The sequence below is a fragment of the Cygnus olor genome, chromosome 7 (genome assembly GCF_009769625.2).
Source record: "Cygnus olor isolate bCygOlo1 chromosome 7, bCygOlo1.pri.v2, whole genome shotgun sequence".
NCBI classification, from domain to species: domain Eukaryota; kingdom Metazoa; phylum Chordata; class Aves; order Anseriformes; family Anatidae; genus Cygnus; species Cygnus olor.
In genome coordinates, this window is record NC_049175.1 from 11,046,029 (window position 1) to 11,070,708 (window position 24,680).

The 24,680-nt window shown below is 40.7% G+C and overlaps 1 long non-coding RNA gene across 5 annotated transcripts in view; it reads left to right on the forward strand.

Annotated features, from left to right (window-relative positions):
• LOC121072805 overlaps window positions 1-24,680 on the forward strand; it is a 142,620-nt gene that overhangs the window by 31,720 nt on the left and 86,220 nt on the right. For all 5 annotated transcript variants that reach the window (XR_005821395.1, XR_005821396.1, XR_005821393.1 and 2 more), the window contains one exon: window positions 20,414-20,540. This is a non-coding gene — a long non-coding RNA (uncharacterized LOC121072805). The remainder of the gene's footprint in view (window positions 1-20,413; window positions 20,541-24,680) is intronic.

Sequence of the window (24,680 nt, forward strand, 5' to 3'; positions counted from 1 at the left end):
CCTATAAATCCTGACAAATGCATTTAAAAGCAAAAACAAAAGCGTATTTTTCTTCTGTTAGAGAGAGCTCAGCAAACGCCTGTAATTTTACCATGGGGCCTTGCAAAACGGTGTTATGTCAAGAAGAATAATGCGATTTAATTTATGAACCATTAATATTTATTGCACATGCAATCACTGGCATTTTGTGTGTGAGAGCGGGGCAGCAGCTAGTAAAATTGGGAAGAGGTTATATGTTTACCAGTGCTACCCAGATGATTCATGTGGAATAATTTTTTTGATGAATTTATTTCCTTGTGTTGACAAATTTCCTGATAGTAGCAAATGAGGATTTTTTAAAACTTATTTGCTAGCTCATAATGAATTGCTCAATAGTTACTGCAGCTAATTAAACCCCTTTATTTTTAGGGCTTTTTAAGTGTGTTGAGGAAGACTTGCTTATACCACTGTATAATTAAGCAACCAGATTTTAGTTGTCTTTCTGATTTCAGATCTGCCTATTTCTCACAAAGATCACGACTGGGGACCTGATATACTGGATTTTCTATAAGCACACTCAGTGACCCAAGTGTATAATGCTGCTGCCCCGAGCTGCACGTTTGATTCTTCAGTATGAGGAGTTGGTGTTGCAAAAACTTGTACTAGTGCTTAGCTTTGCAGTGAGTCCCTCTGCAAACCATATGTGAAATACTGGCCCAGGAATGGGGTCTGGTGCCACAGTATCATCCTTTGAAAACACGAGGATTAATTTCAGGGTATAAATAAGGTATATTTGTAAGTCTTTGAAGAACAGATTGTCTGAAAATCACCTGTAGCAAGCTTTTAAAAATCAGGTTGTGCAGGTTTCTATTGATGTGTGCCTGTTCTTTTTGGATCCTTATGGAGAACAGTATTCTCTTGCTTCAGGTTCTGCTTGCAATATAGGTTTTATTTCCCTAAGTATTACGTGTATTGTACTTCAAAATAGCTCCTTCCAAGAAGGTGCCAGGCAATAAATCCATCTGGGAGATGTTGATATAAACTTAAGAGTATGGTTGGCAGCCATGAACAAAGGATGGGGATTCTAAACACGTCTGTGTGTTTTTTTTTTTTTTTTTTTTAATATTGTGATACTTGCTTCTGTAGCAGTGTGAAGTTTGGCTGTATTGTGAAGGTGATTGTTAGAGAAATGGCATGCCTAACGTGCCAATACAAACACAAGTGTTTCCAGTACAAATTGGAAACCTAGAAAGCAGCAATATTGCAACCAATTAACACTCGGAGTTAGCAGTGAGCTAGTCAGAGCTGAAGTGCTATGGCAAAACAATTCTGTCTGATACTGATATAAAAACACAGAGATAATGGAAGCTTTCACTGTGTGCCTGTTATACAAAGGGATTAGTTGTGATTGAATCTAGGGTATTATTTTGATGAATTATCCCCAGTAAGGTATTCACAGAACAAGAGGAACTTGAAGAGTGGTGAAGTACAACAGAGTGTTTTTATTAGCTGATTTGAGAAGATGTGATTTAGCTTTGTCTTTGAAATTGAATCGTTGAAGTCTAGGAGAGTGTAAATCACCATTCCAGCCGTGGCCCAGATGACAAGGTAGCAAGCAATCCTGTTGGGAGGAGTGCAGGCTAACCAGAAGACTGCTCCCATGCAGTTCTCTGCCACCTCAGTGCAGGTGTCACAGTAGACTGAGGTCCTCACACATTGAAAACCAGGTTCAAATATCTGTGGATAAGGGGAGACTAGTGTGTAGAAGCAAGGGAGTAAATTTTAACCACCTTTTGGACTACAAATACATTGTCCCCAACAAAGCACATTAGGAATTTTGCCTGAATAAAGACAGCCAGAAAGTCTTGCAGGTTTTTTTCTTTTTTGTTTTTCCCCAGCACAGTGGAGCTGGAACATGTTAGGGAAAAGCTGCTGTTGCGAACGACGGTAAACTTGAGCACACTTGGCCGGGCAGGTTCCCTCTCTCTGCTTTTAAAGTTGCACTGAAATCCCAATAATTATGAACTCTGTGTAGTCACTGTCCATGTCATCACATAAGTCAGAGCATTTTACTGCAAGACGGTGTATGTGCAAGGTATGCCAGCTACCAGAAGACACGTCACTTCCTTTTGTACTGTGAAGCTGGTAGAGATTTTCTGTTAAGATTGAATAGGGAAAGAAGTTCAGTGCAGTTACTGGCAACTTCCATGCTAACTTTTTCATGAGCTGATTTTTTCTCATGTGGACAAGCAAAAGCAACAGCGCTGCTTTGTTTGTTTCCATAATGATGCATCAAAACACAGAGCTGTGCTTTCGAGTTGTGAAGAAAGATGAACATTAGTAAACAGGTCAAGAAACCCCACAACACAAAGGATTTTGTTATTCCTCCAACATTTGTCACCAGATGCTAGCCCTCCAATAAATCTTGCTTTGAGAAATAGTTTTTGAGTCTTGCTTAGATCTGACATCACTAAAAGTCCCTTGTGAACTCTGAAAAGGCAATCTCAATCCAGCTGCTCGTGTTTAGGGCTACACAAAATGAAAAGTGCTATAAATGACAGAATCTTTCTTCTAACAGATTTGACAAACATGGGGGCTGAACCTGTGAATGATGGGAGCTTTTTTATTGACTTGCTAAAGCAATGGTTTTTGCAACTTGCACAGCTGAAATAAACAGTAAAAACATGCCATGATGCAAGTTGCTGAGTAATCGCATATCCTTCCAATGAGCAGTAAATACCTTTTTGCTAACTAACCACTACATTCAAGAAGAACAAAATGTGGAAAAGATGCAGTAAACTTTAGAGTAAATCTGCTGCTGGGGTATTCAGCACCAGGATGCAATCTCTGTGTGACTTTGGGCAGGTTGCTTAGCTCAGGCGCCTCAGTTTCTTCATCCAAAAGAGGTGGTTCATAAAATCCCTTACATCACTGTGTGAGAGATGATACTTGTGTTGGATTATTTCTAGGAACTTGCTAATTACTGCTGTCTCAGTAGGATGATCTCTCCACTTGCCCACCAAAAAAACGTTTCCACTTTTGCACAAACCCTAAATAGAAGTCAGGTGTTTATCACTCGGCATAAGTAATTTTTCTGTGGTAAGTGTTTATGGTTTTTGATTTTTACTTTCCCAAAGTAAATGGCCCTCTTAATTAGTTTAAATACATTTAATAAATTTAATAGATTTAGGAACAGTGTTATCTGAGTAGTATAACTTACCATTGTAGTCACTAGCTTGTCAGCTTCCTGGAGAAGCAGTCCTCACTGTTTAATCTATCATCTGTTGAAAACAGAGGAACTCTGACACCAGGTGAGTTTCATGGGGGACCCATAATAATACCAGGGAGTATTGCAGGGCTGTAGTGCACTTATTGCTCCCAGACAGGTTGTGTTGCTCAGCGTTGGCTGAGCACAATTTCGATGGAGATCAGGTCCCTGTGCAGCTGCTGGGAGTTTGCCAGCATGTGCTGCACCATGCATTGGTACTGTGAGCCATCCATTCCCTCCCCATGCCTCTGGGTTTGGGCCATTTGTGTGCTCACGGTGGTTGCAGCCCTGCTGCTGTCAACTGGAAAACTTCAGTGTTAAAACTAGGATCTGCAGACTAAGGTAGGATTAAAATGGAGGGAAGTTGACAGCAGATGTGGCGCTAAAGGTGTTTGTGAGATAACTAAGCATTTTAAGCAGGTATTGGTCATCATGAGGGATTTCTTTCCATTCTGAAACTCTTCATTTTGTCTGGTTTGAATAGGTTTGAGTAATTAGGGTTGTAAAGGAAACAAGCAGACTTGACTTGAGCATCTTTGGGAGCTGCCTGAGGCTGCCCACCTGCCCAGCTGCAGGACTTGGGCAGCTTCTCCCCTGGGGCCTGATCCATGATGCGCCTTGGCTGTCAAAGAAGGCCCTGCTTTTCAGTGTCAGTCCCTGTGAAACTTCTTTCTTGCGCTGGGAAATTGAAGGAATTGGTCTTGTTAGAGTCCCTGGGAGCGAGGGGAACACCCCAGCCACCTCTTTGGCCTCTCGAAGAGCCTATGTTGCGGTGGGCTGGGGAACAGGGAGGAGAGGGCTGGTGTGAGCCCTCCTGTTACTGTGGTGAGTGAAATTCAGAAATAGCGGTGTGACAGCAAAGCCTCCAGCTGAGGAAAGTAAAAAAATTCCTCAGGCAAACATTAATCTTTCAAGGGTGTGCACTCTATGGAAGCCAGGCAGAGAAATCCCCTTTCCTCTAGCAAAATAAATCCATTTTGAATAAAAAAAAATCTGCACTTAAACCTTGATAACACAATTCTTGTTATTTTTTGAAAAAAGCCAGTTGCTCCTACACACATGCCTTTCTAGCTAGAACTGGGGCACAAAAAAAGATTAAATCTCATTATTCTGCAAATCTCTAAATATATTAACTGGTCACAATACATAGACGTTAGTTCAGTGTACAGAAAACAACACAACAAACAAACTGCAGTGTTCCTATTCAACAGATGCCCATGGCTGATGATCAGACAAAGTGATCTGAATCACTGATTGCTGATGGGCATGTTTAGCTCCAGCCAGAGCCCAAATTGCCTCTCGCATTCACCCCATGAAGGTCCCAGCAATATAGAGTCTTAGCAATGAGTCTTTGCCTTTGATGCATTTTTTTTTTCCGCTAAAAGGCTCAGTATAAAGTGCTAGCTATGCAAATTTAACTTCTGCTCATTTTTTCTCCCCTTTTTTTCTCTTAATTTTCCAGGCCTTTTTAAAAGTTCTCCTTTACTATTTTTAATATTTAAATTAATGCAAATTAATGGTTAAATGCTGTAGTTTGCTTTGTCCTGGTGAGATAGAATTCCTTGCCCAGCTGCAGTGGGGCACACAGGGATGGTGTGACCATCAGCAGGCAGAAGCTGGGACATCTCAGAACGTGGCCATCCCCACGCATTGAGCTGTAGTGGTGAATTGCGGTCCCAGGACTGCGACTGCTTGACTGGCAGAGATTGACTGGGCTGAGCATTGGAACCAGGGCAGAAAGCAGTGTGTAAACAGCACACACTAGCTTGGGCATCTGTTTGTCATGTACATAACGGTGTTTTTGTCTCCTGAAGGAGAAGGAAAGAAATGCAACTGCTGAGCATGGAAAAAGGAGCGTGGGGACTGTGTGTGGAAAAGTGTCTGAATTTTGGTCCCAGCTGCAGGGGCTGTGCTGCTCTCTAACAGCTTGTGCTCTGTCTTCTCAGAGAATAGGTGTACAATGAGAATATAAATAAAAGTTGGGCCGACTTTGCAACTATATTTTGAAAAAAAAAAAAAAAGGAAAAGTTTTTTTTCAGGTTTAATCAAACTAAAAAGTAAGTGGGCTGCTATGTAGAAAAAGAAGTGAGCAGTAATGTTGATGGATGTGCAGTCCCAGGCTAAATAGGTCCTTCACCACAGTTTGTCAGTTAAGAGATTAATTTTGTAGGAGCAAAAAAGGCCAAGTAGGTTGTGGAAGTGAACGCATGAAAATGTGAATAACAGCCCAGACAGGGAAGCCGTGAGGAAGGCAAGGAAAAGGTAAGATCTGGCAGCTTTTAAACAGCGTGCTCTGCTGGTCATGTAACTGACTTACTGGTCCTGGAGGAAATATTTACTCCAGTGTGGTCAAGGCTGATCAGGTGTTATACAGCTGCAAAATGGTTAAAAATAAAACACCATAAAACAAAACTCTTGTGAAGCAGGGGAAGAGGGAGAGATGCATGTAGCCAGGAATCACAGGTAGCTGGCAAGCTTGAGTATAGGAGTGTTCTGGGAGAGTGAGCCAGTGATGGTTACAGCAAGCACTTTGAGGCAGCAGGAGCAGTGCTGAGACCCTGGAGTTATTTGCAGTTTCTTGTGGCCATGCTCTTGGTTTGGTTTCAAGAAGACAAACTGGTGTTGTGCTGATCTGCTGCAGAGGGGCTAGTGTTTGCTTCTGGCTCTTACCTACAGCAATGTCTAATCTTTTCTGCTAGGTGTTTCCCCTCACTATTGACGGTTGGCAAGGCTTTACAAGAGTCCACACGCTGTTCTTTTAAGTTGAGGAGAATGTGTGTGGCTTGTTTTTTATCCTTAAAAAGCGTGCTTTTTGGTTTTATTGCTTACTTGCTTGTTCTGCATCACAGGAGGATTAACTGGAGCAGTTGGTTTAACTTCTTATGCTGTGCACTCGTTTGTATCCTTCCAGCATGTCCCTTCTGATTCATATTCTTACTCATATTCTTACTAAAATAAGCAGTCCCAGTTGTTCCTTATTTTTTTTTTTTTGGCAAATTCACTGGATGAGCCATGGTCCTTTGTGAAACTCTGGGGATAGTTCAGATAAATAGTACTTTTCCTTATATGCAGATCACTTTCTGGGATGTTAGTCTTGTTTATCTTTTTGTAGAATAGATTTTATTAAGAGGTCAAGTTTCACAAAGTTATCACTTAAAATTTTAAAGTGGGGAAAAAATAAAGGGAAAAAATGGACTGATCTGGAGAAACTGTGGAGCAGTCAGCCTGCCTTTCAGCCCTAGGAAAGGTTCTGGGACAAATTATTAAACAGTCAATTTGTCAGCTGCTGAAGATGATGAAGTGATTAAAAATATAAAACCACCACCCTATGGATTTGTGAAGAACAAATCATGTCAAACTAACTTGATTTCTTTCTTGGAAGGGATAATAGTACACAGGAGGATATATAATTTGACTTCTGTTAAGCTTTTGACATTTTTCTCCTATCTATATATACAACACAGGGAAATATATCCAGCATGAAAACACTGCACACAAAGGACTAAAAGCCACTCAAAACTAGTTGTAGCTTAGTGCCAGACTGAGAGGGTGTTTAAAGTGGGGCCAAACCACCCCATCTCTATTCTGCATTTTCATTGAGGTCTTGGGTAATGAAATAGAGGTTAAATTGGTCAAATACACAGAGGACATCAAGCTGTTATGCTGTAAGGACAATAGAAGACAAAATTGGAATTTAAAAGGGCCTTCTTAATTTGAAAGTGAGTCCTAAATTAACAAGAGCAGGTTCAGCTTTTCAAAGCGCCCTGTACCTAGGAGGGATGAGGGACAAGCTCGAGTGAAAAAGGGAGAATAATAACTGCCCAGGCAGCGTGAACATCAGGAAAAGATCTTGGTGTGTATAGCAGATGAATATAGGTCAGCAATGTAGTGTTCTTGCAAAACCACATATTTCATTGTGTAATAAGTTGGTGCGCAAATTGGAGGGAACTCGGGAAAAGTGACAAGCATTTACAAAACATAGAATGTAAGTACGTTTGGAAGAAGTGGTTATGTTTAATATAAAGGAAAGAAAATGGACTGGATAACGGTAGCCCAATTTGCAACATCTTTAGTGCAGAGGATTGCAACTCATTGTTCTTCTTTTATACTTGGGATAGAACAGCAAAGCAATGTTTAATGTTGAAGAAAAAATCAGGTTGAAGGTTAGGAAAAGCTTTCTAACTGGTAATGTAAAAAGGGAACATCTTTTGGAAGGAGTCCTGATTTTTCTCTTCTCTGGAAGTGTTCAGGAGAAGGCTGGCCAGAAGTTTTGTAGAGATGGGAGTTGAGAGATACCCAACATCTCTGTTAGTACACCAGACCAGAAAGCAGGGTGCCTTGAGTACCGCCGAAGTGACATGACTTTTCTATGACTATTCTTTCTCTCCATGACTATTCTCTCCCTCTACCCCATCAGTAAAAGTCAGTCTTTTTTTTTTAACTTTTTGAATACAATCAAAATCTGTTAAGACAGACTGAACTTCCTATATGGTTTTGTTAAGTCTATGTTTGTGTCTTCCTTTCTAGAACTGTTACTTCTGTGGTGCTCTGTTAGCTTTTCCCGTATTCTGTCTGAAACCTTGTTCACTTGCGGTCTCTTATCTGGGGGATGGCTGTTCCAGCTAGAACACTGAAACATGCTCAGGGTGAGGATTTGAACTGTTTGATTCCATATAATACCCATCACAGTTTTTAACTTGTGAGATGGGACAAACGTTGTTAAAACCAGGGTGAGCAACTCTAGTATGTGAGCCGCTTTGTAGAGTGAATGGCAGAAATCTCCAAGCAGACTTAATCCAAAAGAGAGGGATGTGCAAGGCTTTAGTTATGCAATCAAACGAGGCTTTTGTTTTAATGTCAGCAAGGTTAAGATGAAGGGGGTTGTACCAAAATAACATGTGGGAGAAGTAGCAAGGTACAGCACAGAACTGGAGCATACTGAGGAGCAAAAACTAGAGGGATGTTGGGTTTGTGCCACTGAAGAAAGTCTGCTTTGTCTGATTTGGGGCTGGACAAGGCTTCTCGCTGAGAGTAATGACAGGTTTTACTGTTCGATCCTGTGTTCATGGTAATAGAACTTCATGCATCCTATATAGGTAAACATGATTTCATCAGAAAACTACCTGGTGACATGGTGATATCCTCTTCCTAATCAAAATAACTGTCAGGATCCTGAGTTTTGGTAAATTGCTTGAGTCAAAAATGAAGAAGTGTTACAAAACCTTAGTTCAAAAGAAATACAGCTCACATGAATAAAAAGTTAGCTGATATCATTATTCCTTCCTCATGGTGATGACAGGTACTGCCTTTTTCTTAAACAGCATGTTCCCTTATTCCTTCCTCAGGCTGATGACAGATACTGTCTCCTTCTTAAAAAGCATGCTCCAAACAAATAAGCAACCCACTACCCTTTTCTTGCTTTAATTTCCATGATCTTACATGAGTAAAGATGCAAACTTTTGGTTGAGGATCTGAACATTTGTCATATGTCACTTATTTCCAACCAATGGAGCACAAAAAAACTGAAATTCTTTCATTCTTGTAAAGCACTGTCATGGAGGAGCACAGAGTTCAGGCAGTGCAAAATGATTTAAATCTTGGAGGTCCACTCGGAAGGCTTTGGCTTCCAAGCTGCTTTTTTCTTTTCCCTCTTTTTTCTTTTTTCCCCCTCTATAATGGAAAGGAACATAATGTTCTTATAATGGAAGAAACAGATTTCTCCCATTGATCAGAATTCATTTTTTTTATACACTGGAAAATTCGCTGTCTTCAGTAACATAATTAAAAGAATGTTGTTATCTTTAGAGTTTCAGTTTTCCTGCTTGATTTTTTTTTCCGAGTGCTGTCTTGTGGACAGATCACTCTGTAACGTGAACCAAAACCCTCTACCATGAGCTACAATAATTTTGTTGTTCAGTGAATGTTGGATTTTTTTTTTTTAAAAACTCTAGATAGGTCTTGTTTTGTGCATTGTATTACAGAATTGAACACTGATGTGGTGTTTTGAGAAGGTGATTTTACAACAGCTGTTGTGTTTGAAGGACCATAGAGCAATTGTGGTGGTTTTACTCGGGTGGGTGGCCAAGCTCCACTACAACCGCTCTCTCACTCCCCCTCCTCAAAGAGGAACGGGGAGAAAATACAATGAAAAGGGCTCAGGGGTTGAGATAAGGACAGGGAGATCGCACAGTCATTATCGTGATGGGCAAAACAGACTCAGCGTAGGGAGATAGATTTATTACCTACTACTAGCAAACTAGAGAAGCGAGAAACAAAGGAAAGAAAAGAAACCAAAAGCACCTTCCCCCCCATCCACCCTCTTCCACCTCCTCCTCCCCCGAGCGGCGCAGGGGAACAGGGGAATGGGGGTTATGGTCAGTCTATGGTGCTCCTTTTCGGTCACTCTCATCCCCTGTGCCGTGGGGTCCCTCCCACGGGATGCAGTCCTTGCCGAACTGATCTGGCGTGGGCTGCCCACAGGCAGCAGCTCTTCAAGAACTGCTCCAGATATGGGTCTGTACCACGGGGTCCATCCCTCAGGAGCAAACTGCTCCAACCTGGATCCCTCATGGGCAGCAGTTCCTGCCAGGTCACCTGCTCCTGCGTGGGCTCCTCTCCATGGGCTACAGGTCTGGTCCGGAATCTGCTCCAGCAGGGGTCTTCACAGGCCACAGCCTCCATCAGTGCAGGTCCATCTGCTCCACCATGGTCTCCTCCACGGGCTGCAGCGTGGAACCCTGCTCCACCGTGGTACTCCATGGGCTGCAGGGGGACAGCCTGCTTCACCATGGTCCTCACCACAGGCCGCAGGGGACTTCTGCTCCAGTGCCTGGAGCACCTCTCCCCCTCCTTCTTCACTGACCTTGGCACCTGCAGGGCTGTTCCTCACTCCTCTCACTCTTCCAGCTGCTGTGTGGCGCAGTGTTTTTTTTTCCCTGTCTTAAATATGCTCTCACAGAGGCGCAAACAACATCACTTATTGGCTCAGCTCTGGTCAGCAGTGGGGCCCTTACCTAACATGGGGCAGCTTCTAGATTCTTCTCACAGAAGCCACCTCTGTGGCCCCCTGCTACCAAAACCTTGCCACATAAACCCACTACAGCCATCTGAAGACCTTTGCTGCACCATGTTTTTCTGAGCGTTTCCGAAGTGAGGGATAAAATATTTTCATTTGTAGTAAAGGGTAAAAGACATCAATTAGTTTTCTGTACTAGTAACACCTAATGCAGAACATGTCCTGATATGAGTAAAGTGGTGGTTCTGCTCTTTGAGAAACAGCATAGAGAATAAGGAAAAAAGAAAAAGAAAAACCTGACCTTTTGCCAATGATAATGCATTCATGGTTCTGTTTGTACATGCAGTGACTTTATGAAATCCTTTCATATGAGTGACACATGTCAGATGAAGCTCTTAAGGGATATTTGGCATCATATATACCACAATTACATGTTTGATTGCACAGAATATAGTATGAAATGATGACAGTGGCATCTATTAGTGTTGAAAGTTTTACAAATTTTCTAGAGCTGTCATCCTGTGGTGTCCTAAGTCTTTTGTCTTTGGTTCCCTTTCTGACTATCATAAATGGTCCTTTTAGCTTCACTCCTTGGATGTCTGTTTTCAAGTTGTATAGTGAATGTCATATTAAATCGTAAAGCTCTGTATATGGTTCCCATATGGTCAGTAAAATCTCAGGCTACCATATTTGACGTACAGGCATTCAGAACTGACTTGTGCATTTCTGTACTAGCTACTGATCACAGGCAACTAGCAGCAGTATCTTCCTGTCCTACCAGCTAATGTAATACAGTTTGCTTTCATGTTCATGAGTGTGCCAGAAACAGGTATCAGCACCAGAATTCACGTGATCTTTTGGCATCTTCTCTGCAATTAAATGTTTTTCTGTTCAGCAAAGAAACCTTAAAGGCCAGACTGATTTACCACTATGCCATAAAATGACAATCATCAGTGTGTGAAGAAATTGTCGTAACTAAAATAAAATTGAAGAACATACCTCTTAATATTTGAGGGAAAGATGTAAGCGTGCATATATGCATTTGTATATCAGAAGATAAACCTGAAGCAATCCTTCGCAGAGTTGCTGATGTTTGCTTTGTCTTCTGTCATCATCATTTGCTATTTACATTTTAAACAACTGCATAAGTATTTGTCATTTTCCAGTATGCTGTGAAATACAATCAGTCTCCATCAAGCAAGAAGGAAGTAGACCATTGGACTGGTTTGGGGAACTATCAAGTCCTTGAACTGGAAAAATCTAGAAAAAGAAGGAATATCTCAGTACTGAATCTGAAATAACACATCAAACAGTTTATTTTTTATTACTGATTTTTAACTTCATGATTTGGCATCAGTGTCTGAGTAGTGATGATTTCTTTATTTTTTCTGATGCTTAGAGAATTTGACGTGTCTCAACCTTGAAAGAATGCTTTTAAAATCACCTCTCTTACCCAAAAATGTTTTTGGGAGCTCTGATTGTTTTTTGAACTGTTAAGTTTCAGTTCAGTTCTCACGGCAAGCACCCGGACAACCTGTCTTCTGTCCTTTTTGCTTCTTAGCCGTCTGTCAGCAATATATTTCCAAGGCTTCAGTTAGATTGACATTCATGAGCAGAAGGTATGCATTTCACCTTCACCATGCCCTCCCCAAAATCAGCATGGTGTTGTGCCATATACATAATTTATATCTTATCCCATGATAGTAAAACCACACAAGGATGTCTCTAGCTTTATCCAGGGTGACAAGAGAATGAATTTTTTCTGTCACTATTTCCATCACACTGCTTATCACTATGCAGATACTTTGTCCATGAAAATTGTCTGACCTGTTTGATAACCTTTTGCGGGACATTGACCAAACACCAAATTAAGGGGTATTTTAGAGCCCAGTTTTCTGCCATCCTTCATCTCAATTTGCTAAAAACTTCAGTATATCAAATGGCAGACAACTGTGTCAAGATAAAGATGATTTTGCTCACTGGTAGCATGTAGATTTTTAAGAGCTAAATGGGGAAGCTTTGTATTTGTGTCTGTTAACTCACTGATTAACACCTATGCTATGATTGCCAACAGAGATAAAGAAATCTATTTTTAATCACCAGAAACTGATTATGAGAAGCGGGACATGATTCTACTTCCTCCGAGGTCAGAGGGGAAATGTTTTATTGACTACCTGGGGGCTGTTCTTCTACCTAAAGCAGAAACGAGGTGAGATCACATACTTCAAACCATTCTCGAGCCACACCTGTTGTGATTTTGGAAACCATGTTTACTCTCTGCCATACCACAGCACTTGTGCAGAGCTTTGAAATTCAGTTTTTCAGAGAAAGGGAAATGAATGATGTAAGCTCAGTGGGCAAGTGTTGTTTGTTTTACTTAACTTGTATACCAGTCCTGGAAGAGATGTAAACTGGAAGGATGTAAACAGCGGCACTGTCTTCCAAGCTTTCTTAGTCAAAGCGCGCAAACCAATTCCTGTTTCCCAGGAAACTAGTGGGTCACAATAATTGCTTAATTATTTCTGGATAGTAGATAGGAGTGTGAAACTCCTGAGCTCTGTCTCAGTCCTCTCACAGGGCTGTCACATGAAAAGCAAAGATATTGTATTTTGGTTTTCTTAAAAAATGAAAAACGTGCATCTTTAAAACACAGCTTGTGAATAAGACTATTTTTTCTATGATGGATAACAAAACCCCTGAAAATTCAATCTGAATTCAATCTGAAGCAGATTCTTTTGATTTTACACCAAAATAAGATCGGAGAAAATATATAATTTTTAGATAACGTGTATTAACTTCAGTTGTGTAACAGTTACGAAAACATAACCACATGAAAAATTTATATTAAAAAATAGAAATATGTTTCAGAAATTAGCTTCTGAAATCATTATTAATAGTTTTTTTGTTCAAGATTCCTTTTTTTCTGATAGTTTTTGTGTGCATGTGTGAATGAAACAGCTTGACAAAATGGTGTTCTTTTGTATGACTGAAATGCATAATTTTAAATGAAAGTGTATGTTTTTTTCTGCATGTTGCTCGTTGCATGATTAAATGTAACGTTGCTTTTCAATGGCAGTTAAAACTTAAAGACAAAAACAAAGCAAACAAAACCTATTTCCTCTTGATAGCGTCCCACATTTGGATGGCTATTAGATTATTATTATCTCACTTTGGAAATTTCAATGTTTCATTGTAGGAGAAAAATTAGTAAGTTGTTTTTATAACTGGCAAATAAGGTGATCATTTTTAAGTAAGTTTTTTAAGTTCTCACAGGTAAAAATAAATATGCATTTAACTGCAAAATAATTGAGAAGTATGATAGCACAGCAATTATTGAGAAAGTTTTGCTCAGATTATGATTCAATTATTATTAGTCAATTGCAAGAGAGGGTTTTGCAAATTGAACTACATTAAATAATTGTAGTACGAGTTTGTAAACCGTAGTTACAGCACCAATCACAATGCAGGAAATTTTATTGCTGGGAAAGTAAATACATAGTTACGCCTCAGTGGCTGTAAAATGTTTCTGTGCTATGACTGAGACAGTCCTATCTAAAAGCAACCATCTTCCTATTTTGGAGTTCAGTTAAGCCTGTATTATCTGCGATGGAGAGGAGAAAATGTCCCTAAGGTCACTTTCATCCTGTTGCATTAAATAGGAAGCCTATGAAAATGGATTAAGAATGGTACTTAAATTGCAAAAGCATCATTGTAAAGTGGATTGGAAATGAAAATAGCTTTGGGTTCATATTCCAGTTATTGTGCCCATTAGACGTTACATTGGTTAAAAATAAAAAGGCCTACCAGTGAATTGTGGTGGATACATATGAATCACTTATCTATTCTACTGCATTATGTATTATTCTAGTAGCATAGCATTAGCATTATTTGACTTGAAAATAACATTTTCTTCGATTCTCTGACATTTTAGTCAAGAGACAAAAAAATATTATTTGTACTTAGGCTGAAAAAATATAGGTTTATTCCTTCCTATTAAGTTCTTTAACCAAATTTAAGGAGGAATACTTTTTACAAAATTAGCTAACAGCAATAGCAATATCAAATATACACAAAGATGAAATACAAATTTATAAGGAAGGTTGTCAATGGCAATTTTCTTCTCTGTTTGGAAATCTTCTGTAGTTTATTGTGCTAGAATGACCTGTTTCAACTTAATTTGTAGTTATTGTATTAAGTAGAGCGCTCTGAACATTATTAACAGAGCATTGGCAAACTGGAGAACCAGAGCAGTTCGGATTTTTCGCTGATGTATTTGACATTTTTAACTACGTTGCTGCCATTCTGTAGGCATAAATTACAAGCAATTTGCTGTGGCGTATGGTGTGATGATCTGTAATGTGCTCATGCTGTGGGGTTCGCCTTGCAGCGGCACTGGGACCAATTCAGACGCAGCTCAACCCGAGGGGGCTGCTCTACAGGGCAGCCAGTGAGGTCCCTGTCATGGAACCAGGGCTGGCTGGGGACACAGTCAGGAGAGGCTGTGCATACCAGAGGAAAGAAGCTTTCAGGGGCTGGTTCCTGGGGCTTGAGAGGCCAAGGAGAGGCTTGTAATTGGGGATTTCCATGGCAACAGGCTCGTGGGAGCTGCCAAGGCAAAAAGGGAAGGTGAACGCAAGGTGAAGGACAGAAAACGCCTGGGAGAGGAGGCGGGAGGAGGCACTGATGAAAGCTGTCCTAAGCGCTTGTATGAGGTCTTGAAGAAGCCCATGGCTTTGTGCCATGACACCCTGCTGGGGGCACACAGAAGGCTGGCAGAAGGGCTTGCTGGTGGTGCAGAGACGAGGAAGATGTCTGGAGACCTGGGTGGACGTGCGGTGCTGCAAAAGGTGTGAAAATGCAAGGGGCTGAGGTTGTAGGAGCCAGCTGTGCCCCGTGCTGGAGGACTGAAGGCAGCTGCGATGCCTGTGTCTCCTCGGGAGCTGGGCCCATGGGCGGTGAGTGTCTTGCAGGCACTTGGGTAGAAAGCTTCAGTTTTACCTGGGAAAGAAATTGCCCTCAGTTCAGACTTGAAATGTAAAAGGTAAAGCAGCACAGTGTGTCACTTGGTCGGTCATATGTGGTGGACATCTGATGGAGCTGCTCTTTGAAGAGTACTAGGAATGGTATTAATGTAAAAGATAATTTTTACCTGCTATTAATTATTTAAAAAGTGCTGATGAAGGGAACAAAAAAGATTGAGTGCAGTAAGTGCAGAAGTTAAAGATTTCCCTGGAAAGGTTTTAATATTTGATGCTGAGATTGTTTTTACGAGCAAACCCACAGTCAGAGGGGGTATTAACTAAAATGGCCTGAGAAAGGTATACGAGTTCCCTCTCCCCCCCTGCCCCTCCCCCCCCCCCCCCCCCCCCCGTCCTTGGAGCCAGCTGATTATGCTTCTTGTTTTAAGTTATATTGAGTGGCTGTGGAAATATGCAGTACAGCTCGCTCCTCCTCCTCCTCCTCTTCCTCCTCCTCCTAGGTGTGGGTTGTGTTTCTCTGTAATCATTGCAGCGATGGGCTTAGCCTCTGGGAGCAGAGTTTACCTCCGTAATTTATTTCTCTATTTCCAATTTCACACTGTGAATTTCCTGAGCACGGTTGCCTGGATGGGGGTGGCTTGCTGTGGGCTTGCTGATAATGGAGGCCTCAGGGTGGTCGGGGAAGGAAGGGGAGATGTGCTGTTGCTCTTACAGCCAAGAAGGTGGCACCCTGTGAGCAGCAGAGCCCTGGCTCCCTTTTGCCCCAGCTAACCCTCAGTCCTTAAAAAAGCTGCAGGGAGGTCACTTGTGGGGTGAGCCTGGAGCTGGCCTCGTGGTGGCCCTGCAGCCGGGGAGAGGTAGGCACCCCCTGGGTTTGGCCACTCCGGCACAGGACACACCAAGTCCTGCTTTGCAGGTGTGAAAGGAAAAAAACCCTCTTTGGGACTGGCTGATGCTGCTGATTTCACTGATTTCCTGCTGCGCTGTGGGGCACATGGGTGAAGGTGGGAATGCATGCAGCTGCCGTTTGCCTGAGATGGCTGTTTGCCAGTGGTGTCCCATGCTTGGTGGCCACTTGCCTGAGGCAGATGCTTGCCTGAGGCTCTGCGGTTGTTGTTTGCCCGAGGTGCCCCACACGTGGTGGCTGTTTCCCTGAGGCTCCCCAGCATGTGGCAGCCGGTTATCTGAGGTGGCTGATCGCCTGAAGCGCCCCGCACATGAGGAAGCCACTTCCCTGAGGCAGCTGGTGTGCTGGTTGTAATCCCTGAGAGGACACTGGTGACCTGGGGGGCGTTGAGAGGAAAATAGTGCTGCTGACATCAGAGAGCAGGAATTACAGTGCCAGCTGAGGTGAGCAGGCCGGCAAGGGGCAGCTCTGTGCCCTCTGCTGCCTGTTGTATGTGTAGGTGTGATGTGGCCCTTGAGAACAGAAGGCGGGAAGTGGCCCCAGGCTGGGGTGACTGATCTTTTGCCCTCCTGGGGAGAGCGTGAAGCTTCATGGAGGAGGGCTGACTTGGCAGCTTTCCTTCCCAGACCTCAAGGTCCGTCTCTGTGAAAAGCTCAATATTAGGTTTTTCCACAAGTTCTACTGCAGATGGGAGTCATCAGATGTACTGAAGGCTGCACAGAGAAGCAATACTATCTGCTAAGTAACACAGTTAGTGATGATATTAGGAAGGAGTGTTTCTCCCCAAGTACTGCCTGGCCAGGCTTTCTTTGCACTAACAGACTCCTTGGCATAAAAAGACTCATGCTTTTGTTGAACTACTGAACAGAAATGCAGTGTGAAGCAGAGGAAGGCCGGGGAGGCAGCTGCAACAGCTGGCACAGCCTGACGGAGGGAAATAATGCATGGCAGAAGTTAGAGGAAAAAAAATCCCTCTAAAATATACCTTTTATTTCAGGGCATGATTTAGCTAAGCACCCAAAAAATAGAAAAAATGAGAATCTTGTGTTTTTTTGTTTTGTTATAGTTTTATGTCATGGAAAGAAATGAACTGCTCTGAAAAAAATATGTTTTTCTAACAGGCTTGTACTAAATTTGACAAGTTAGACTTGAATCAAGGTAATTTCTAGGGTAAGAAAGGAGTGAGGACTACCTCATAACAGTACAACAATTACAACCTTCAGAAGAAAAATAAAATAAAGCAATTTAACATAAAGGACATCAAATTAACACAACTTAAGAAAAAGCATTGAAATATGCTTTGGAAGCACTGCTTTTTACAAATAACCCTTGTGTTTCTTGGTATCTGAAGATAAACAGGCATTTTGTTGAATGGAGACAGTGTTAGTTTTCATTTGCTAGTGGGTTATTTTAAATTTCAATCACAGGCAGAAAAAAGTTGTAAATAAATAACAGTGCAAGCTTATTTTTTGATCTTTTTTAGATCAAAGACTAAGGCAGTGTTAAAGCTCTAAGACTAGGCAGTGTTAAAGCTCTTTTAATGCTCAAGGAGGGAAGAAGTCACTGAAGAGAGAATAAAGCATGAGGCTTCAGTGAATATGACAGTGGAGAGAGGAGGAGTAAAGGCGTATGTCCAGAAGGCCCTTGCAAGTTGGGAAAATGGTGATGGAGAAGAAGCTGGGAATGGATAACGGTGTAAGAGGCAATGACCAGACAGGAAATCACTGAAGGAAAGGTCAGGCAAGGAATGGTGCCGAGCATAACAGAGTCACAGGTGACTGAAACTCTTTTGTACTGGGTGAGAGAGTTAAATGTGGGTGTGCCATGCTTATTATTCCCTCAATATTCCCAAAAATTCTAACTATAATGTTAGCTATGATGTCTTCACTTCTTTGATTAGCACAATATTTATAATCAGTTTGTTGCAGGCTTGTAAGCCAGGCTTGTCTCTGTTCTGCAAGCTTGTTTTCCTCATGTGACTCATCAAGTCTGAATTTGCTTGTATGTGGGACTACCTTTGAAAGACATCTGCGAAATGCGATGGTTGGCTGCTTGGTTATTCTGCATCATTGGTATTGAGAGAACAATGCAGGAGCTTTCCAGCCTGTGTGCTTTAGCTATTCTTACTACTGTTAGCGACATAAAAAGGTAACTGATCTGTTTGGACAACACAAAATTCTTATCAGAAAAATCTGAAAGCTCTTCATAGTGCAAAGGCTGCCTCGCTATCATTTTCCAAGAGAGATAGCAACACTCCCACCGGGACAGGGGAAGATGGTGCCCTTCTGCTCTGCTGGGAATACTTTAATGCTCTCAGCTGGCAACACGCTTTTTCTAGCTGTGAGAGGGACATGCCTCCGCCAGCTCCTGGGGAGACATCAGAAATGCAGTTGCTGCATGCAGAATCTCAGTAAGTAGGGCTAGCTGAAAAAACAGGCAGGAATTAAACTCATCAGGCAGGAAATAAACTCATTTTAGTCTTTCATACACCTGGTCTAGTCTAATAACTGGGTAGCTTCATCTGAACTTGTGTGAGATTTAAAAAAAATCTCATTAATAAGCTACTGTTTCTGTGCATCTAGGTGGTCTCTGTGAATTGGCCAAACTTCATGGATGCCTCCGGGAGGGAAAAGAAATCCTTTTAAATTATGGTAGCAACAATCATACAGCTGAGCTCTCTTTTATATGGTAGTAGTTGCTGTGTTGAACAGAGGCATTTCCTTCAATACAATAAAATCTAAAGTCTACTGTTACACATGTTGATAACAGTATTAGTTCATGTTTTTTTTAATGTGCGATCATTGGGAAAAAAAATAAGGCAGAACAATAAGAATTCTGTGATAATTGACTGGTTTGAGACAGCGTTGGTCTTGGTGATCATAAAAGGGAATAACCGGAGTAGGAATATGTGAAATTTGACATTTCTATATTCTTAAAGAAAACAGAAGGTAGGGAGATGCAATATAAGCCAGAGCATATTGTAATAGTGATATAATTTTTTTTTTTTTTTTAAGGGCTCGTAGATTTCACCCTTGATGCACATTCTGAAGCACCATAATGTGAACTCTCAGAATAGCAGAGGAATTTTCTGGGCATAGCTATGGGGAGTGGATACAGTTGTGGATGGGTGGTAATTTGGAGAGTATGCTGAGAAATTGTATGTGGTCATAAGTGTTAAGCACAACGGAGGAGAAAAGGTTTTTAGTTAGCTCATGCCCCAACTTCAGGTAGCAATTTGCTTTATTGCCCACAGGATCAATTGTAGAGATGACATAATCAAGGAAGCTTGCATTGCTGTCTGCATGCTGCTGAAATCTCTGCTTGTGTCTATAGTTAGATCAATTTTCCAGCTTCCTGCAAATACAGGTCACTGTTTCACCTGGTGCTCCTTTATCATCTTTGAGAAAAGCATTGTTAACAGAAAGGCATCCCATCATCTGAAGACACTAGGGAGAGGGAACCTGCTATTTCTTCTGTTATTTCAGTGGTTTATTCTTCTTTCTTACCTGAGTTTTGATTTTCATCACTTTTTTTAGGTAATCTTGTTAATGTTATTCTGCAGGATTTAAGAGCCATGATACCAGTATGTTTTCCTTAAAGAAAAAAATGTAATGAAAGCAGTTCTATTTTTTATTCTTTGCCCCTTGGTTTGTTTCCTAAAGCCTCTTTTGGGCATCCTGTCCAATTTTTCCAGTGTCCTTAAAATGTGACAAGAAGTCCATGTGCAGTATCTTGTTACAGGTCAGGACACTGCCTCAGAGATGAGCCGAAGCACTTGCTGGTCTCTGGTTATTTCTCTTCATGCAACCAAGGATCACACTGAAACTTAGGTAGAGTCACAGCTGTGTGAGGCAATGCCCCCCCTCTATAAGTGTGGGTGGCAACCTTTTCATGGGTTTATAACTTTATGTTAGGATGTACTACAACTTTTTTTTTTTTTTTTTTACATTAAAAGCTTATCAACCATCTGGGTCCATTCTGAATGAATGTCCTCTCTTCACTGTTTATCATTCTGATTGTGTTTGATGGTAGTTTTATTTGCAGGGATGTAATATTTATGTTCAGACTGTGAATAGAGTGGGACTGGTTCCTATTAAGTCATGATTACCTTAAAACAAACAAACAAACAAAACTTTTCCCTTTCTTCTTATTTTCAGCACTTAATGTAATTTAGTCAGTTTTTAATCCATTAACTATATACTTTAGGGCTTTAAAAAACTTAGAGAATTCTGAGAATATTACATTTCTGTTCTTGCCTTTATCAGCCAAACTTGTAATCCCATCAAAGAATGAGACTTCTTTGACTCTGCAGGAACTGCTTATGGAAAATTGGCTACAAAGACATCTGGAACAGCTCTTCTGCTCGAGAATTAAAACAATGTGGAAAACAATGTAAGTAGAAGAGACTTTAAACAAAGTGTAACTTTCTCAGTCCTTTAGTGTTTTCAGATATATTTGCTGGTTAATGGTGTCATCATTTCTAGTTGTACTGTATGCATTTAAAGGATGTTGCAGTTTAAAGAACATTGTATGACACTTTTGTCAGCTTCATGGGTCAGGGCCTTTTGGCCATTTTTTTTTTTTCAAATTTTGGGGCTAAGAGTAGTACGTGGCACCAAAATGACTTGTTTTCAGTAAAACCATCTCCCCTGCAAAATGTAAGAAGTTCATATTTTTAACAAAATGGATGCTGTTTCACTGCATCATTGTTTCATACCTCATGATGTTGAAAAATCAGAATGTTGAGTAAACTTGTTTCATTTGTAAATATTTTTCCTGTCTGTTAAACAGTTGAAGGCTCAAACTTACCTGAACTTGCATTTTAGTTTTTGTATTCTCATAAGTCTTTTCTTTACGAGTATTAGAGAAAATTGAGAACCTCTTAAGAAATAAGTTAACAAGTTTCAGGTTTGTTAAAACCCACGTATATGTAGTAAAACGAAACAAAAGGCCATAACTACTATGTTCTGCAACATAAAGGAATTCAAGCAAGTATGGGAGGCAGAAAGCACAGTCATAAGGTAACCGTTCTCTTGCCTGCATACCTATTTAATATTGAGGTAAGTATAACATGAATTTAAGTCTCCTATCCCTGTTGTCCCTCAAGCAATTAGCAGATACTTCAGATTAAAATTACTGTCTGAGTATGCACAGACAATACAAAGTCAACATCAGAGTAGCAATGGTTTTACTGTTTATTTTGCATGTCTTTGTTCATGTGATTTATTAATTGTGATTTTTGTCACTTGCATTTCTTTTGCTTGCTTCTATTTGGCTTATTTTTCCCTGTGCAGTGGTAAGTACCTAGAATGCTATCATAGGTAGTTCTGTTGACCACTGAATACTTTCTTCTGAGATCAGTGTGCTTCAGCTGTGTAACTATCAGAGACATGTGCTGCCACCCTTGTTGCGTAGAGGAAATCATCTATTTCAGTCACTTTTTCCATGTTTATCAGGGCATGGCTGTCTTTCACAGAAATCTGGTATTCCTGGACACACTATAGCTTTAGCATTGGTATAATGAAACACAAAATGGAAAGTGGGAAAAGTAATTAACATGCAAGTTGATCATCTCCAATGTCTGGAAATGGATTATTTTCTCCTTTGAGAATGTTTTTGCTAGAAAACCAAAATCATACAGAGAATGAGTGGCAAAAAGTTATCAGCTTATCATACTAGAAATAAGGGCAAGAAATAAACACTTCCAAGCTCTAGAAAAGCCTCTTTCGCCTTTAGCATGAAGTCTCTCGCTTCAAAACCTATGAGCAAATATTTCATCACATATAAATATTTGTATGCATTTCAGATTTACGAGAAATGAATGAAAGAAGAATAAGACATTCGAGTGAACACTAGCGTTTACTTTAGCACAAAATTGGCAATGTGAAATACCTCCTGTTTAAGTCTTGTTTCTTACTGCATACTGACACTAAACATCTTCCTTGATTCTGCACAGCCCCAAGAGCTGTTTCTTACCAAGCACAGCACTTGAGCACATCCTTACCTCTAAGTGGTTATATAAGTTTGCTGAGATACATGAGGTATATTAGTGAACTTAGAGAAATGACAAAAGTGCTTTGTTAATTCCAGGATAGAATATTTGTAACTCTGCAGGATGAAGTCTTTCTCCCTTTTAGTGCCTGTTTTTAGTTTAGACATTATAACATAGACTTCACTGATTTCTCATGGGACTTTATGTTTTATTGGATTAAAACCAAACATGATGATGATTTTCCTTTCTAGAGAAAAGTAACAATACATGTAGGAAAGTATTGTCACTAGTTTTCCAGGCAAAGAGGGACACCAAGGGAATTATTAGTCTGCACATCAACTCTAACACCTGCTTGCAACTAGTGTTTTTCTAATGCATGCAGGTCTAATTCTGCTGTGCACTTTTTGGCAATGCTGTAGGTACAATTGTGGCTCAGTGACTGCCTGACATTGCAGGTTCAAGCCTTATTTGCACACACTAGCCAAAGCCCAATCTCTTTTCAGTGTTGATGTTCTAGCAATTGTAGATGTATTACTGTACTAGATGTGATAGGACTATCATTTGTGCTGAATGTGGTGGGTGGCAGACCTATGGTATGCCAAGTGGTATCTCAGTATGGCAAAATATGGCATTAGCTAGAAATGTCTTAGCTTTACATGTCATATTAACGTAGTCATACTGTTTCTGGTGGCCAAGCAAGCTCATTCAGTGGCCTCTTGTCTTGGCATTGCTGCATCCTTAGACACCAAGATAAAATGGGTTCCTAAGGGGGGGTAGAACGTTAGCCAGAAGCTGCATACCATTACATTACATTACAGTTACACAACGTTTTTGCAACTTTTTTTTTTTTTCACCTGTATGGTGGCACAAAGAAAGGAGTGGAGATGGATGAAAGAAGGTCTGGTCTTACCATTTCACAGGCTGAAGTATGGAAAAATCAGCCCAAGGCAACAGATAATGTTGTACTCAGACTTGTAGATCTGAAAGTGGAAGACTTCTGAGTCACAAGTTGTCATTGTGGCCACTGCCTTGACTTCTGCATTGGAGAGCATTTGCTGCCTCTCACACAGCTGGAATGAGTTTAACTGAAACAGTTTACTTTTACTGGACCACACCTTCCCAGGCTGATGCACTGCAAGTCGGGCTTTGTGGAGTGCTGCTAGGTTAGATTACAAAAGAATTGCACCTGACAAGGTTAAGTGGTCTAGAAATGACTTTGGGTTCACAGAATGGCACAGAAGGTAAACGTTCTCTACAAAATAGCTCAGAATTTCTATGGTGAAGTTGGTAAGAGAATGCAACTTACTCTGTTGTTTTGGAATAGCCCAAAAACCTGCCAAAAGCAGCACTTCCTTTTAATCTCTGGCTTTTTCCATGAAGATTTGTTTTCTTGACTGTTTTACAGGTATCAGTGGACAATCAAAAGTTGGTGGTCCAGGTGGTTGTTAGAATCTGCAGTTGGTATATAGGAAAAATAGCTTATATAGGGAGGAGACCGTATCTCAGAATGGATGGTGAAGTACGTTTGTAAGTTTCACTAGCTTAGAGTCCAGTGCTGACTCTGGAGGTGGTCTGATCCTGCTGCTTTCAGTCCTGTTTAGAAACAAATGGGCAGGAATTAAAGCTGGTGCCATGAGTCAAACATCTCTGTTAATAGTGTGCCATTGACAAATGTTCTCAGGAAACGAAGCAATAAAAGTTTTGAGGTTGAGACCACACAATTACCTTGGGATTGGCAGAATAGACTTCAGACTGATTGACCATGTATGCCATATCTGTTTCGTAGATTACAGTGTCAGTGTTTTATAATGCTGATTCTTATCAGTGAAAAAGAGACTAAGAGGTGTAGGTGATCCTTGTATAGCTTTATGTAAGGGACTTCAGAAGGCTTGTGAAGTGTTACAGGCTGAAATTTAGAAAAGGTTTTGAATCTAAAGTTCAAAGGCTTCTTTGACCCCTATAATAAACACATGTTTCAGGTAAGATGAATTAAGCTGGAGAAAAGGGAGCAAAGAGATCAGAACACAATGCGAGCTATCTTCTATCAGCGCTTGTTCTCTGTAACTCTATTTCAGTTAATGCAGGTATATCAGCTGAAGACCACTGGAGCTAGCAAAAGAATACAGACCCCTGTGGCTTCAGGCTTGTATTTAGAAATGGGAAACATATTCTTTAGAATCAGTTGTTTTTCCTTTCAACTTCTTTAAAATTCAGGATGCTTTATGATTATCTGACATGAATATTTTAAAGCAATTTTAAGAAGAAACAGAAAGACATGACTAATGTCCCAGTATGTACTTAACTTAGCATACGGTTTATGTTTCCTTGGGGTTTCTTTATTAGCTCATGAAGGGAGATAGTGGTAATTCTGTGTATGTAGAATTCAGAAGGTTTAAATTCAGTCTTTTTAGAAGTCAAAGTATAGAATAGTTTGTTTAGTAGTCTCTTCCCGTATAGCTGGCAAGACTGCTTTCTTTTTTTTTTTTCTTCAACAAGTCAGTGAAAATTGAAATAGGCTGTAGTGAGCCAAACTATAAAAC